The sequence below is a fragment of the Schistocerca cancellata genome, chromosome 4 (assembly GCF_023864275.1).
Source record: "Schistocerca cancellata isolate TAMUIC-IGC-003103 chromosome 4, iqSchCanc2.1, whole genome shotgun sequence".
NCBI lineage: Eukaryota > Metazoa > Arthropoda > Insecta > Orthoptera > Acrididae > Schistocerca > Schistocerca cancellata.
The window spans coordinates 65,248,150-65,265,988 of NC_064629.1; positions in this window are offsets into that span (position 1 = coordinate 65,248,150).

Genomic DNA, 17,839 nt, shown 5'->3' on the forward strand with positions numbered 1-17,839 from the left:
CCACACTGGGAGCAGCAGCAGTTTGATGGGTAAATTCGGTGATGAACAGGTTATACCATTAGGATCGCTAGGAAAAATGCACCCTGTGCTATTCTGGGAAGCACTGGAACATCTCTCTCAGTGATGGACCCGCACTACAGCTATATCTCATTGCACCAGCGATGGTGCCTGGGTGAACATGTATTGCAGCAGGAGTTCCTCAGGTGTCAAGTATGAAAGAGATGCCGCCACCTCATCCTTGCAGGAGCCCAACTGACACCTACGTGTCACTTGGCAGGTGACAACCTGGTCATCACTTCGCGGGGACTGCCGGTGCATCCCGACTCCTGGGTGACGTGTGCAGAGTCGGTGGCATTGGCATCGAGTGTTGAGTGTTGAGTGTTGGAATGTGTTTTTTTATTAGTGATCTGTTGTTCAAAATATATTCCATCGATTTCACCAACCAATAGGATGCTGCAAACTAAAAAAAACTACTCCATACTTGTGAAGAATCTCGATTTAATTAATTTGCATAAATATTTTATATCGAGGGGGTGTTAGCAGTACAATAGTTACGGGGAGGGTGTGTGTGATTGGATGACATGGAGCAGAACAGCAGGTTAAGTGCAGAACACTAGGTTAATTTGCATAATTTTTATGTAAAACGCAGTGCAATAGTTCAAGGGGGTAGGTGACAAAGAAGAATGCGCCTGAAATGGCGTTCAAAAGCATGTGACATTCGAAAAGTGTACCAGAAAATGGTGGGAGGACATAACTAATTACTTAATTTGGTATCAAAGGTGGTACAATAGTTTGAGGAAATGGGGGTGACACGGGAAACCACTTAACAGAACAATAGGTTAAGTGCCGACAAAGGACTAAACATTAGGTTAAGATACCCAGGGTACAGTGCCGAACATTATGTTATGCTACATGTTTTCCCCATGTCATTACTTCTTACAAGACCTACATATATCCAAACAGCAGAGAATGATGAGCAGGAGAAATCCAACCTCCACAAACTGAATTTTTTTATAAATAAACAATATATCCTTGAATTTTCTATTATGAGATCCTTCTTCTCCACCACCACATCACGGAAAGGCCGACAGCGCCCTCTGTTGGCAGTACTGTGTACTAGGTCAGTTGTACTCTGGTCCTCATGGCGAACACACTTGATGGTGGTACTGCCTCTAATCGTTTAGATAAAGACTGAAAATAAAGACTTATGTCCAGCACAGGCTGAGTCCTTTTCCTGCCAATTCCTAGGAAGAGGTGGCGGTCAGATGACTTAGGTTAGTGAAGGTAGCCCAAGTGCCCTTTTCCCGCCATTTTCCTAGGTTAGTGGAGGTAGCCATGGTATTTTGCATTGTCCTGATGGAATTAGATCTTCCTGCGATTTTCTAGGAGAGGGGAAGGGGATTTATCAGAGGAGGAGAGGTTAATTAAGCAGTCAATCAAATTGTTAAGAGTGAGAGGAGCTACTCCAATAACTCAGACCTGAAAGTGTACCTGTATCAGTGTGGGGAGTGGGGGGCTGTTGATGGGGAGGGGTGGGGGGTGGGAGAACAATAGGTTAAGTGCCTGTCAATCTAAAGGAAGGATCCTTTTAGCAGAACAATGGTTAAGAACCTGTCAAGGACAGCAAGAGGTTAAGTACCTGTCAATCAAAGGAGAACAATAGGTTTGCCCCTGAATGCATACCTGCCCCTGATGTAGGCAACCCGCAGTAACAAAATGCGCTACAAATGGCCAGATCCTACTACTTAGCGTTACGGGTGAAGTATTAGCTACTATGATTCTGAGGAGAATGGAAAGCCTTTCACTGTCACTGGAGAACTGTGTGGATATAGGCTATGATGGTTGCTCAGTTAATATGTCAGAATTTGAAGGAGCTGTGGCTACAATAAAAAAGGAAGCTATCAATGCGAAAATAGCACTGTGTCGAAGTCATCAGCTCAGCCTTGCTGTTTCTTGCAGTTAAGTTACAAATGTGAAAAACTCACTTGGTATTATTGAAGAAGTAGTATCATTCTTTGCAGCGTCTAGCAAGTGGTTCACAACATTGAAGAGTCACCTAAAACACTGCAGTCATATTGTCAAACAATATGGGTTGAGCGACATGATGCTGTTATTCAATTCGCAGCTGATCTCGGAACAATTTGCGAAGTTATTAAAGAAATACAGCGTTGAAGGGGACAGAACAACGGCTGCCAAAGCAAATATTCTCCTTCGAGCTCTCTCTAATTGCGAGTTTATTATCACTCTGTTTACACTGAGTGACATTATGAGCATAATATATCCAGTCAGCACAATCTTACTAGACCCTAACTTGGACGTCGCGATGGCAAAAGCAAAATTAGATTCGACGCCCAAGGTGTACGACGGCATGAGAGCTAATGTTGATAGCCACTTTGCTCGTATTGCTGAAGAGGCGAAGGCAGTTATAGAAGAGTTAGTCGTGGAGATGAGTGTTCCTCGTCTTACAGGCAGACGAAGACACAGGGAAAACTATAATCATAATGATGTTGCTATGACATATTGGAAAAGAACTGTTTTTATTCCAACACTAGACCATGTTACGACTGACATGAAGAATGTTTTGCTGAAGTACATATTTATCGTTTAAAATTCAACATACTTTTGCCCTCACAACTACTGCAACATGACGGTAACGATCTGGCACAAATCAGTGCTTGACTGAACTATCGTTCTTTGAAGAAAAATCACTGTTTCTGATTAAAAAGAGGCTAATGGGAGAGATTCTTCAATACAAGCAAACGAGCATAAACGCTCTTAATGATTGCGATTCTGTTATGCAAGCACTGTCTGTTTGTCCTAGATCTGACTATCCTAGTAACCTAATTTGCACACGCTGTACAAAATATTTGCTTGTCAACCTGTATCTATTGCTACAGTAGAAAGATGTTTTTCAACATTGTGGCATACAAAGACATGGCTGAGGTCAGCAATGAAGGAGGATCGACTTCATGGCTTAGCTCTGTTGAACACTCACCCTGACATTGATTGTCCTATTGACGATGTAATTAACCTAATTGTCAGGAAGGATAGGCGCAAAGAATTGATCGTTTAAGGAAGAGGACCACAACTGTAACTTTTTTTTATATCATAAGATGGCATTATCTTGTATATGTGTACAATCAGTTTAAATAAAACTTTCTTAAACTTTGCATGTGACATTATTACTTTTTATTGCATTAAAAGTAAAGGTAGCTCAAGATATCTTTAGCGACCCCTCCTTGAGGTTTTTCTGTATCTGCCACTGATTTCTTCGAGTGCATACCGGTGGATAAAAGTCTTAAGAAGCCTTGGCTCGCCTTTATTAAACCTTCAGGACGACAAATCTGTGGCAATAAATTGTTACCATAGTCTATGGACAATACTAGGGGACGAATATTTTCTCCTCTATCGTAAGTGAAATCCTATGGCACAAATGGCGGGGGGATCCCGGAGGGCAGCTTCTGCGTCCCGATTGTAAAGATTTGCCATATCCTTCGTGCCTGCAGGCACCTTTTCTTCCCCAAGTATGAGACCTATGTGTGTAAGTGTATCTGTTAAGTGTAGGTGACTGTAATGGGTATGTGTGTAGTGCAGGGTCGTGTTCGCATTAGAGATGACGAGAGAAAAGTGAGGGTGAAACCCAGTGCTGGCACATAGCCTATTCCTTTCGAATAGCACCAAGGGGGCCGCCGAGTTTAACGTTCCCATCCGTCGGACAGATCACCATCAGTAATATCGTATGCCCTCTCTTCGTAAGGCACTGCGGAGAGGTATGGAATTGAATTCAGGACATCGGCGCAAAGACTGGTGATGAGAAATTGTACGTCACCAACACTCCTGTCACCTCTGCCGTAAAGGCAAAGGGAAAGGGAAAATTGTCAACAGCTCGCTGCATACCCAGACGGTCACCCTTCCAAGCAATGGCGACCCCTGACGGTGATCTGATGGGAACCGGTCTATCCACCTCGGCACGGTCGTTGACTTTCATCCTCCTTTCTCCTAGGTGTGAGTTTGAACCGTCTACAAGCTCTTATATCCAGTTCTTTTTGTTAATGATGCTTTTAAGCTATTCGCCCTAATTGGCTATTCTTACAACCATACATTTATACATCGAAGAAGCAATGACGGAAATAAAAAAAAAGGTTCGAGAATGGGATTAAAACTCAAGGTAAAAGGAAATCAATGAAAAGATTTGCTGTTTAGATTGCTATCCTTGGTGAAAGCGAAGAAAAATTACACGATCTGTTGAATGGAATGAACAGTCTAATGAGTATGGAATATGGACTGAGAATAAATCGAAGAAAGACGAAAGTAAAGAGAAGTAGCAGAAATAAGGAAAGCGAGAAACTTAACATCACACTTGGTGATCGTGAAGTAGAAGATGTTAATTAATTCTGCTGCCTAGGCAGCAAAATAACCCATCATGGACGGAGCAAGGACGGCATTAAAGCAAAGTAGTACAGGAAAAAAAGACCATTCCTGTCCAAGAGAAGTGTGCTAGTATTAATCATAGGCCCTAATTTGAGGAAGAAAGCCGGCCTGCGTGACCGAGCGGTTCTAGGCGCTACAGTCTGGAATCGCGCGACCGCTACGGGCGCAGGTTCGAATCCTGCATCGGGCATGGATGTGTGTGACGTCCTTAGGTTAGTTAGGTTTAAGTAGTTCTAAGTTATAGGGGGGACTGATGACCTCAGAAGTTAAGTCCCATAGTGCTCAGAGCCATTTGAACCATTTTTTTTTAGGAAGAAATTTCTGAGAACGTGCTTTTGGACCACAGTAGTGTATGGTAGTTAAACATGGACTGTGGGAAAACCGGAACAGAAAAGAATCGAAGCATTTGAGATATGGTGTTATGGAAGAACGTTGAAATTATATGTACTGATAAGGTAAGGAATGAGGAGGTTCTCCGCAGAATCGGCGACGATAGGAATATATTGAAAACACTGACAAGAAGAAGCGTCAGGATGATAAGACATTTATTAAGACATCAGGGAATAACTTCGATGATGCTAGAAGGAGATGTAGAGAATAAAAACTGTAGAGGAAGACAGAGATTAGAATGCAGCCAGCAAATAATTAAAGCCGTAGGTCGCAAGTGCTACTCTGAAATGAAAAGGTAGGGGCAGGACAGGAGTTGGTTGCCCTCTGCACCAAACCAGTCAGAAAACCGATTGCGCGCTTTAATTCCATGTCAATATCTCTATGTGGTTCCTTTTCTTGTGACTTTCCCCTGATATATGGAGTCCTGTGCAAATAGGTCTAGCAGGGCGCTGCCCAATGCGCACACACATACTAAAGCGCTGAATTTGTACCTATTGTCAAGTCTTACAATGATCTATCTCTACTCGTTTCCGTTATGGAGTTGTAAGTATAAGACAAGGTAACTTGTTACCTACAACACCAGCACAAGTAAGCGTTACCTTTCCAGTTATTGCTTTTCTATTGTTGTTTGTTTCGATTTAAGGAACTGAGAAGTTTTCTCTCGTGAAAAATATTGATTGTTACTTATGTTAAGAATTTGGATATTTTCTCGCTGGAGTGTAACAAACTAATCTTTTGTAAATCAGTCCTGGATATTTTTCTGACATAAGCCACACAGCTTTTAAAAATTATTGTCGTTAAAACGCCACTGGCCCTCATAGCCGGAACTGGAATTCCTGCAGCTTAGACACAAAATAAGACAGATTGGGAAGAGTTGAGTACTATCACATATTGACAAAGTGGAGAACAGGCTGACTGCAAGTGCTGCAAGAGGCATGAATGTTAGATGTAGACGACATTAAACTCACCGGACCAGATTCAATGCTGACCATCAAAAATGCAATACCAAGAAGGACCGGGGAAATCACAGCTGAATGGGTTTTGTGGTGTCACCGCCAGACACCACACTTGCTAGGTGGTAGCCTTTAAATCGGCCGCGGTCCGTTAGTATGCGTTGGACCCGCGTGTCGCCACTATCAGTGATTGCAGACCGAGCGCCGCCACACGGCAGGTCTAGAGAGACTTCCTAGCACTCGCTCCAGTTGTACAGCCGACTTTGCTAGCGATGGTTCACTGACAAATTACGCTCTCATTTACCGAGACGATAGTTAGCATAGCCTTCAGCTACGTCATTTGCTACGACCTAGCAAGGCGCCATTACCAGTTACTATTGATGCTGTAAAACATGTACCGTCAAGAGCGATGTTCACCATTTATGGATTAAAGTTAAGTATTCCACAGCTACGTCCTTTTTTGCTAGTCTAATTTCCTTGACCTGTTCCAGACCTCACGCTGGCCTGCGTGAGCTAAAACGCGTGCCTTTCGGCTTCCTCTCATAGTGGGTTGGCTCTCTTGCCAATCCACAACAGGTTTAGGAGATGACATGTTGCACAAAGATCACACGATTGTACAGCATTATGTGAAGTGAGGAAGATGATGAAATCAGTACTGAGTGTTGCCGCCATTGCTGGTTGTAATCGCTGCTACACGAAATGGCGTTGAGTCAAACAGGCTATAGTTGGCCGTAGTGGCCGTGCGGTTCTAGGCTCTACAGTCTGGAACCGAGCGGCCGCTACAGTCGGAGGTTCGAATCCTGCCTCGGGCATGGATGTTTCTGATGTCCTTAGGTTAGTTAGATTTACTTAGTTCTAAGTTCTAGGCGACTGATGATCTCAGACATTAAGTCGCATAGTGCTCAGAGCCATCAAACAGGCTATGGATGTCCATACTGCTTCCACATATAGCCAAAGGTGATCTGGTGTAGTAGTGAGTGGTGTATCCCCAGTCAGTCATTCCACAATCATCGGCCAGACGTTTTCAATAGGCGAGAGATGGGAGAACAGGAAGGCCAAGGCAGCAATGCAATCTGATAGGCAACGAAGAAGACTTGAACATTGCATGCCACGTGTCATTGCACATTATCCTGTTTCAATGTGGCCATCGGCAAGCTCCAAAGTTATGCGATGACAACAGGCTCCAACATGTCAGAGATGTAAGGTGGCTGGTTGTGCACTGGCAGTGCATACTAGGGGGATATGGGAGTAGGATCCAATACCACCTCAAATCATAATAATGGGGGCAGGACCAGTATTGTCTCCAGACTCTAATGTGACCATTGTGTTGGTGCAAGCAGAACCGGAATTCATTGGTAAAAACAATGTCGCTCCATTCCCTTATCAATGTCCTTTGTTCATCATACCATTGCCGGCGCAAACACCTGTGGCGTTGACTCAGTTGTAATCACACCAATGGACGCCTGTCAGACAGTCTACTCTGCAGCAAACAATATCGAGTGATATGCGCGGTGACTACTTGTTGCACAACAGACTGAATTTTTTAGTAGTGGGACAAAGAGAGAGCGAGTGCATTTTGTTAGTGTGGGCTGCCTACATCAGGGGCAGGTATGCACTCTGGCGTATACCTGCCCCTAATGTAGGCAACCCACACTAACAAAATGTGCTCGCTCTCTCTTTGTTCCACTACTTTTGTTGTGATACGGCTGGTGACGTTGCAGAGGGATCCATCACTGCCATGCGGACAATATGTCTGTCATCACATGTAGTGGTGCAACGATGTGGGTGCAATCAGTCCTGTTGGTCCATCATTCCCTCATGCATCCAAAAATCACAGATCCACTTCACAGTTGCTTAGTTCCGTCCGACACAATCACCGATTTATTTGAAGAAACATCCACAATCCCTATAGTTCTTCCTTGGTCGAATTCCGAAACGTGCTCGAAAGATGCTTGCTGTCTTCTACGAGGCATACTGAAGCTGCTTACACGGAACAACCGCACAAAAGAACAATTCCAGTACGTCCACACGGTCACCTGTTCCCTTCGCATAGAGCTTGCAGGTGGCGCTACTGACGCCAATGACGTGCCTTTGTGCTGAAATGCTGCTCATGTGCAGCTCTCGTCGCCGCAAATGCATGTTGCAAATTTCACTTCATTTGATAGGTTCATTTGCTGGCCGTGGTGGTCTAGCGGTTCTGGCACTGCAGTCCAGAACTGCGGGACTGCTACGGTCACAGGTTCGAATCCTGCCTTGGGCATGGGTGTGTGTGATGTCCTTAGGTTAGTTAGGTTTAAGTAGTTCTAAGTTCTAGGGGACTTATGACCTAAGATGTTGAGTCCCATAGTGTTCAGAGCCATGATTGGTTCATTGAGGGTGTTTCCTTTTGGGTGTCCAGCAGTGTATTTGTGATCCCCCTTAAAAGAGAACAGTGGTCGCTTTGGAGAACTGTTAGTGGTGTACAACTGCTATGAGGAGCTCATGTTGCCCTTCACTGCTGACGTGCAACATTGCAGCCAAGTGATGTGTGTGTGTGTGTGTGTGTGTGTGTGTGTGTGTGTGTGTGTGTGTGTGTATGTGTGTGTGTGTGTGTGTGTGTTTGTGTGTCGCAGCGGCAGCTCGTGAGTATACATTCTGGGTGTTCACAATTTCAGATAAATTTTAGAGTGTGAAACTAGTAGCATCAGTTGCATAACAGTTATACTTATCAACAACTTTACACAACTACAGTCACTGCCAATAATAACAATAATAATAATAGTAATAATAATAATATGCATAACTTATCTGACAAAAGAAAGAATTTTTTGTGGAGTTCTGTTGTTTTGTACATAATTAAGTACAATTTAGAGCAAGACTGAAACAATGTGCAAACTTTTGCAACCATCCTTTTCACATTTCCGTGTAAGAGGGAGTTTTCATGCATTTCCATTTTTCCAGACGAATGTACAAGATCCCTAACAGATGCATTAGTCCACGAATTCACTCCCAGCCTGAAAATCAGATATTCTTACGTTGCACTCACACAACAACTTATGCTGATTGTACACTTCCTTATTAAATGTTCGTTTGTAGTCATGCTCATTTGAATTCGTCACTCTTTCACCCAATGGATCTGGTCTCGGAGGCCATACTTCCTTTGCGGCTAATTTTTCCTGGTAATTTACTTTTCTGTTTTCCAGAAGGAGATTTTCACTTTGCAGTGGAGTGTGCACTGACTTGAAACTTCCTGCCAGATTAAAACTGTGTGCCAGACCTAGCCTCGAACCCTGGACCTTTACCGTGCTAGTACTCCAGCGACTGACCTACCCAAGCACGACTCAGGACTGCTACTCTCAGCTTTACTTTTCTGTTAGCATTTAAAATAGGTTCAATAGAGTTCATGTTTAAGCTGCACACGAAAGCCGATTCCCGCACAGTAAACAACCAAAACAAACACAAACTGCCGTTTACGGAAATGGTTAAGCTTGAGTAGTAACGTCTACCAACATGTTCACTTGACTAGAATACAAATGAAGCACTGAGATCCATAAGGGCCTAAGGCAAATAAGCACACCGTCGTCGATCCCACATTTAAGTGAATATCAGAGATACCAGCGACAGATTTTAATTAATGTTGATATATAGGGTGTCCCATTTATCTTGACCACCCTAAATAACTGTGTGTTCAGATGCAAATTACAATATGTTTCAAGCAAATGTTCTTTAGCCGTCAGGGAGACATCAATCAGCATGATTTCCTTCGTTGTAGTTTTTTTTTTTTTTTACAAAGATATGAACAGCGGTATGACGTTTTAAAATGGTACCTTGTATTTTTTATTCGGTAATTCGTTTCCTCTCCTAAAGACCTATTCAAAAATGTATCACAGTGTGCCATTCACTGAAACACAACGTTATTAATTACATAACAAAATATTGACGTTGACGCTCCCAGCGTTTAGTGTAGGTACTCGGGGTAATGGAACACATCCACGTGCTGACGTTGACACAGGACAAATGTAAACTTAAGGGGTTCCGGAACGCCCTATACTTGCAATGTTAAAATAACGCTTATAAATTACATCTTTCCTCACAAAGTATTTGAGGTAGGAAGTTGAACTTTTTACAGATTATTTATTGGAATATGGGCTACAACTTAACACAGGGATTTTACAAAATTTTAGTTCAGTTATTAAAGATGATTTTTTTTCAATTGTAATGTTAATTCACAACATTTTTTTGCAACTTTTTATTTATATATTCAAAAATATACAGTTTTTTGGAAAAAGGCTGTGTTAAATTATGCAGAAGGTACTGTGTAACATTTACTGAAAGTTTGAAACAAATATGTTTGGAATATCCTTAGAAAACATGTAATTAGTATGAGAAAATAAAAGTTTTGGGAATCGAGCGACAAAGATTGGATTAACTTTTTAGTGCATTCCAAGTCCATAGGATGGATTATCTTCATCCTCTGCAAACTCCTCCTCCAGCTTCCTCTTGTTCCTCCTCCTGTTTACTCTTGCTTGTATTTCTAGACTCTTTACAGCCCTGTCTGCAGCCCGAAGGCGTTCCTTGTCTAAAGCAAGCATCGCTCGTACCATGTTAGAACCTATCTTCATTCACATATTTCTAAATACCTTGCACCTTACAATGTTGCCATCATTGAAAGTCGCAACAGCAACTTTACTTTTACTCATTATTATACTTCAACAAAACAGAGACTCAAGAAACAGAATTAATTACGAATATTTTCGAGATAACGACAGAGTAAATAAACATGAAACAATCGACAATCACACCAGCGATATATATTGAACCATCACAGGTTAGCCACAACACATACTTTATCTCACATCACTAAAATGTACCTGATGAACACGGACGTTAATAATAACACCATTTGACTGCAGTTTAACAGCGCCACAGTGGGTCACGCCCATGTAGAACACATTTCAAAAAAAATTTAAAAATAGTTGTAGTCTTCGGAATTGAATAAATTATATATCTATTAAAAGGTAATAGTCTGCAGATTCAGAAAACGAAAAAAAGTAAAAATTGAACTTTTCATGATTTTGAGCCCTTCCGGAGCCCCTTAAGTAGAATGCACACCCGTCATTCCGTCAGCCATCGTCAGTTGAACAGTAGAATGTACACCAACGAAGAGAAGGTAGAAATGCTACTTATCTGTGGGGAATGTAAGTTAGCAGAACAGTAATTACAATACTGTTTTCTTATGTACGGGTACATTTAGTGCTGTAGCTTAGTCCTTTTAAATACTGTTGTTTAGAGTGGGCATACAGTAAACTGTCCTTCCTACAAACTGCATCGACATAACATTTCTTTTATTGTTGTTGAAGGTTGGCGAAATACTACGCAGGCAGCGGAACTGTACAGAGAGCAATATCCTGATAACCCACCTTCCCGACGGATGTTTTCTCGTCTTGTTGCGACGCTTCAGGGAACGGGAAGTTCCAACCCACGACAACGCAATCGTCGTAGCAGCAGCACAGACGAAACTGCCGAAGTTACTGTTCAGGCTTCCGTTGCTATGAATCCACATGTGAGCACACGCAAGCTTGAACACGAGATTGGCATTCTTAAAACCAGTATACATCGTATTCTTACACGTCACCGTTTCCATCTTTAGCATGTACACCTACATCAAGAATTGCATGGTAATGATTTCCAGAATCGTCTTCAGTTCTGTCAGTAGGCGCAGCAGCAAATCCTAACGCAATCGTCGTAGCAGTAGCACAGACGAAACTGCCGAAGTTACTGTTCAGGCTTCCGTTGCTATGAATCCACATGTGAGCGCACGAAAGCTTGAACACGAGATTGGCATTCTTAAAACCAGTATACATCGTATTCTTACACGTCACCGTTTCCATCTTTAGCATGTACACCTACATCAAGAATTGCATGGTAATGATTTCCAGAATCGTCTACAGTTCTGTCAGTAGGCGCAGCAGCAAATCCTAACGCAATCGTCGTAGCAGTAGCACAGACGAAACTGCCGAAGTTACTGTTCAGGCTTCCGTTGCTATGAATCCACATGTGAGCGCACGAAAGCTTGAACACGAGATTGGCATTCTTAAAACCAGTATACATCGTATTCTTACACGTCACCGTTTCCATCTTTAGCATGTACACCTACATCAAGAATTGCATGGTAATGATTTCCAGAATCGTCTACAGTTCTGTCAGTAGGCGCAGCAGCAAATCCTAACGCAATCGTCGTAGCAGTAGCACAGACGAAACTGCCGAAGTTACTGTTCAGGCTTCCGTTGCTATGAATCCGCATGTGAGCGCACGAAAGCTTGAACACGAGATTGGCATTCTTAAAACCAGTATACATCGTATTCTTACACGTCACCGTTTCCATCTTTAGCATGTACACCTACATCAAGAATTGCATGGTAATGATTTCCAGAATCGTCTACAGTTCTGTCAGTGGGCGCAGCAGCAAATCCTAACGCAATCGTCGTAGCAGTAGCACAGACGAAACTGCCGAAGTTACTGTTCAGGCTTCCGTTGCTATGAATCCGCATGTGAGCGCACGAAAGCTTGAACACGAGATTGGCATTCTTAAAACCAGTATACATCGTATTCTTACACGTCACCGTTTCCATCTTTAGCATGTACACCTACATCAAGAATTGCATGGTAATGATTTCCAGAATCGTCTACAGTTCTGTCAGTAGGCGCAGCAGCAAATCCTAACGCAATCGTCGTAGCAGTAGCACAGACGAAACTGCCGAAGTTACTGTTCAGGCTTCCGTTGCTATGAATCCGCATGTGAGCGCACGAAAGCTTGAACACGAGATTGGCATTCTTAAAACCAGTATACATCGTATTCTTACACGTCACCGTTTCCATCTTTAGCATGTACACCTACATCAAGAATTGCATGGTAATGATTTCCAGAATCGTCTTCAGTTCTGTCAGTAGGCGCAGCAGCAAATCCTAACGCAATCGTCGTAGCAGTAGCACAGACGAAACTGCCGAAGTTACTGTTCAGGCTTCCGTTGCTATGAATCCACATGTGAGCGCACGAAAGCTTGAACACGAGATTGGCATTCTTAAAACCAGTATACATCGTATTCTTACACGTCACCGTTTCCATCTTTAGCATGTACACCTACATCAAGAATTGCATGGTAATGATTTCCAGAATCGTCTACAGTTCTGTCAGTAGGCGCAGCAGCAAATCCTAACGCAATCGTCGTAGCAGTAGCACAGACGAAACTGCCGAAGTTACTGTTCAGGCTTCCGTTGCTATGAATCCACATGTGAGCGCACGAAAGCTTGAACACGAGATTGGCATTCTTAAAACCAGTATACATCGTATTCTTACACGTCACCGTTTCCATCTTTAGCATGTACACCTACATCAAGAATTGCATGGTAATGATTTCCAGAATCGTCTACAGTTCTGTCAGTAGGCGCAGCAGCAAATCCTAACGCAATCGTCGTAGCAGTAGCACAGACGAAACTGCCGAAGTTACTGTTCAGGCTTCCGTTGCTATGAATCCGCATGTGAGCGCACGAAAGCTTGAACACGAGATTGGCATTCTTAAAACCAGTATACATCGTATTCTTACACGTCACCGTTTCCATCTTTAGCATGTACACCTACATCAAGAATTGCATGGTAATGATTTCCAGAATCGTCTACAGTTCTGTCAGTAGGCGCAGCAGCAAATCCTAACGCAATCGTCGTAGCAGTAGCACAGACGAAACTGCCGAAGTTACTGTTCAGGCTTCCGTTGCTATGAATCCGCATGTGAGCGCACGAAAGCTTGAACACGAGATTGGCATTCTTAAAACCAGTATACATCGTATTCTTACACGTCACCGTTTCCATCTTTAGCATGTACACCTACATCAAGAATTGCATGGTAATGATTTCCAGAATCGTCTTCAGTTCTGTCAGTAGGCGCAGCAGCAAATCCTAACGCAATCGTCGTAGCAGTAGCACAGACGAAACTGCCGAAGTTACTGTTCAGGCTTCCGTTGCTATGAATCCACATGTGAGCGCACGAAAGCTTGAACACGAGATTGGCATTCTTAAAACCAGTATACATCGTATTCTTACACGTCACCGTTTCCATCTTTAGCATGTACACCTACATCAAGAATTGCATGGTAATGATTTCCAGAATCGTCTACAGTTCTGTCAGTAGGCGCAGCAGCAAATCCTAACGCAATCGTCGTAGCAGTAGCACAGACGAAACTGCCGAAGTTACTGTTCAGGCTTCCGTTGCTATGAATCCACATGTGAGCGCACGAAAGCTTGAACACGAGATTGGCATTCTTAAAACCAGTATACATCGTATTCTTACACGTCACCGTTTCCATCTTTAGCATGTACACCTACATCAAGAATTGCATGGTAATAATTTCCAGAATCGTCTACAGTTCTGTCAGTAGGCGCAGCAGCAAATCCTAACGCAATCGTCGTAGCAGTAGCACAGACGAAACTGCCGAAGTTACTGTTCAGGCTTCCGTTGCTATGAATCCGCATGTGAGCGCACGAAAGCTTGAACACGAGATTGGCATTCTTAAAACCAGTATACATCGTATTCTTACACGTCACCGTTTCCATCTTTAGCATGTACACCTACATCAAGAATTGCATGGTAATGATTTCCAGAATCGTCTACAGTTCTGTCAGTGGGCGCAGCAGCAAATCCTAACGCAATCGTCGTAGCAGTAGCACAGACGAAACTGCCGAAGTTACTGTTCAGGCTTCCGTTGCTATGAATCCGCATGTGAGCGCACGAAAGCTTGAACACGAGATTGGCATTCTTAAAACCAGTATACATCGTATTCTTACACGTCACCGTTTCCATCTTTAGCATGTACACCTACATCAAGAATTGCATGGTAATGATTTCCAGAATCGTCTACAGTTCTGTCAGTAGGCGCAGCAGCAAATCCTAACGCAATCGTCGTAGCAGTAGCACAGACGAAACTGCCGAAGTTACTGTTCAGGCTTCCGTTGCTATGAATCCGCATGTGAGCGCACGAAAGCTTGAACACGAGATTGGCATTCTTAAAACCAGTATACATCGTATTCTTACACGTCACCGTTTCCATCTTTAGCATGTACACCTACATCAAGAATTGCATGGTAATGATTTCCAGAATCGTCTACAGTTCTGTCAGTAGGCGCAGCAGCAAATCCTAACGCAATCGTCGTAGCAGTAGCACAGACGAAACTGCCGAAGTTACTGTTCAGGCTTCCGTTGCTATGAATCCGCATGTGAGCGCACGAAAGCTTGAACACGAGATTGGCATTCTTAAAACCAGTATACATCGTATTCTTACACGTCACCGTTTCCATCTTTAGCATGTACACCTACATCAAGAATTGCATGGTAATGATTTCCAGAATCGTCTACAGTTCTGTCAGTAGGCGCAGCAGCAAATCCTAACGCAATCGTCGTAGCAGTAGCACAGACGAAACTGCCGAAGTTACTGTTCAGGCTTCCGTTGCTATGAATCCACATGTGAGCGCACGAAAGCTTGAACACGAGATTGGCATTCTTAAAACCAGTATACATCGTATTCTTACACGTCACCGTTTCCATCTTTAGCATGTACACCTACATCAAGAATTGCATGGTAATGATTTCCAGAATCGTCTACAGTTCTGTCAGTAGGCGCAGCAGCAAATCCTAACGCAATCGTCGTAGCAGTAGCACAGACGAAACTGCCGAAGTTACTGTTCAGGCTTCCGTTGCTATGAATCCGCATGTGAGCGCACGAAAGCTTGAACACGAGATTGGCATTCTTAAAACCAGTATACATCGTATTCTTACACGTCACCGTTTCCATCTTTAGCATGTACACCTACATCAAGAATTGCATGGTAATGATTTCCAGAATCGTCTTCAGTTCTGTCAGTAGGCGCAGCAGCAAATCCTAACGCAATCGTCGTAGCAGTAGCACAGACGAAACTGCCGAAGTTACTGTTCAGGCTTCCGTTGCTATGAATCCACATGTGAGCGCACGAAAGCTTGAACACGAGATTGGCATTCTTAAAACCAGTATACATCGTATTCTTACACGTCACCGTTTCCATCTTTAGCATGTACACCTACATCAAGAATTGCATGGTAATGATTTCCAGAATCGTCTACAGTTCTGTCAGTAGGCGCAGCAGCAAATCCTAACGCAATCGTCGTAGCAGTAGCACAGACGAAACTGCCGAAGTTACTGTTCAGGCTTCCGTTGCTATGAATCCACATGTGAGCGCACGAAAGCTTGAACACGAGATTGGCATTCTTAAAACCAGTATACATCGTATTCTTACACGTCACCGTTTCCATCTTTAGCATGTACACCTACATCAAGAATTGCATGGTAATGATTTCCAGAATCGTCTACAGTTCTGTCAGTAGGCGCAGCAGCAAATCCTAACGCAATCGTCGTAGCAGTAGCACAGACGAAACTGCCGAAGTTACTGTTCAGGCTTCCGTTGCTATGAATCCGCATGTGAGCGCACGAAAGCTTGAACACGAGATTGGCATTCTTAAAACCAGTATACATCGTATTCTTACACGTCACCGTTTCCATCTTTAGCATGTACACCTACATCAAGAATTGCATGGTAATGATTTCCAGAATCGTCTACAGTTCTGTCAGTGGGCGCAGCAGCAAATCCTAACGCAATCGTCGTAGCAGTAGCACAGACGAAACTGCCGAAGTTACTGTTCAGGCTTCCGTTGCTATGAATCCGCATGTGAGCGCACGAAAGCTTGAACACGAGATTGGCATTCTTAAAACCAGTATACATCGTATTCTTACACGTCACCGTTTCCATCTTTAGCATGTACACCTACATCAAGAATTGCATGGTAATGATTTCCAGAATCGTCTACAGTTCTGTCAGTAGGCGCAGCAGCAAATCCTAACGCAATCGTCGTAGCAGTAGCACAGACGAAACTGCCGAAGTTACTGTTCAGGCTTCCGTTGCTATGAATCCGCATGTGAGCGCACGAAAGCTTGAACACGAGATTGGCATTCTTAAAACCAGTATACATCGTATTCTTACACGTCACCGTTTCCATCTTTAGCATGTACACCTACATCAAGAATTGCATGGTAATGATTTCCAGAATCGTCTACAGTTCTGTCAGTAGGCGCAGCAGCAAATCCTAACGCAATCGTCGTAGCAGTAGCACAGACGAAACTGCCGAAGTTACTGTTCAGGCTTCCGTTGCTATGAATCCGCATGTGAGCGCACGAAAGCTTGAACACGAGATTGGCATTCTTAAAACCAGTATACATCGTATTCTTACACGTCACCGTTTCCATCTTTAGCATGTACACCTACATCAAGAATTGCATGGTAATGATTTCCAGAATCGTCTACAGTTCTGTCAGTAGGCGCAGCAGCAAATCCTAACGCAATCGTCGTAGCAGTAGCACAGACGAAACTGCCGAAGTTACTGTTCAGGCTTCCGTTGCTATGAATCCACATGTGAGCGCACGAAAGCTTGAACACGAGATTGGCATTCTTAAAACCAGTATACATCGTATTCTTACACGTCACCGTTTCCATCTTTAGCATGTACACCTACATCAAGAATTGCATGGTAATGATTTCCAGAATCGTCTACAGTTCTGTCAGTAGGCGCAGCAGCAAATCCTAACGCAATCGTCGTAGCAGTAGCACAGACGAAACTGCCGAAGTTACTGTTCAGGCTTCCGTTGCTATGAATCCACATGTGAGCGCACGAAAGCTTGAACACGAGATTGGCATTCTTAAAACCAGTATACATCGTATTCTTACACGTCACCGTTTCCATCTTTAGCATGTACACCTACATCAAGAATTGCATGGTAATGATTTCCAGAATCGTCTACAGTTCTGTCAGTAGGCGCAGCAGCAAATCCTAACGCAATCGTCGTAGCAGTAGCACAGACGAAACTGCCGAAGTTACTGTTCAGGCTTCCGTTGCTATGAATCCGCATGTGAGCGCACGAAAGCTTGAACACGAGATTGGCATTCTTAAAACCAGTATACATCGTATTCTTACACGTCACCGTTTCCATCTTTAGCATGTACACCTACA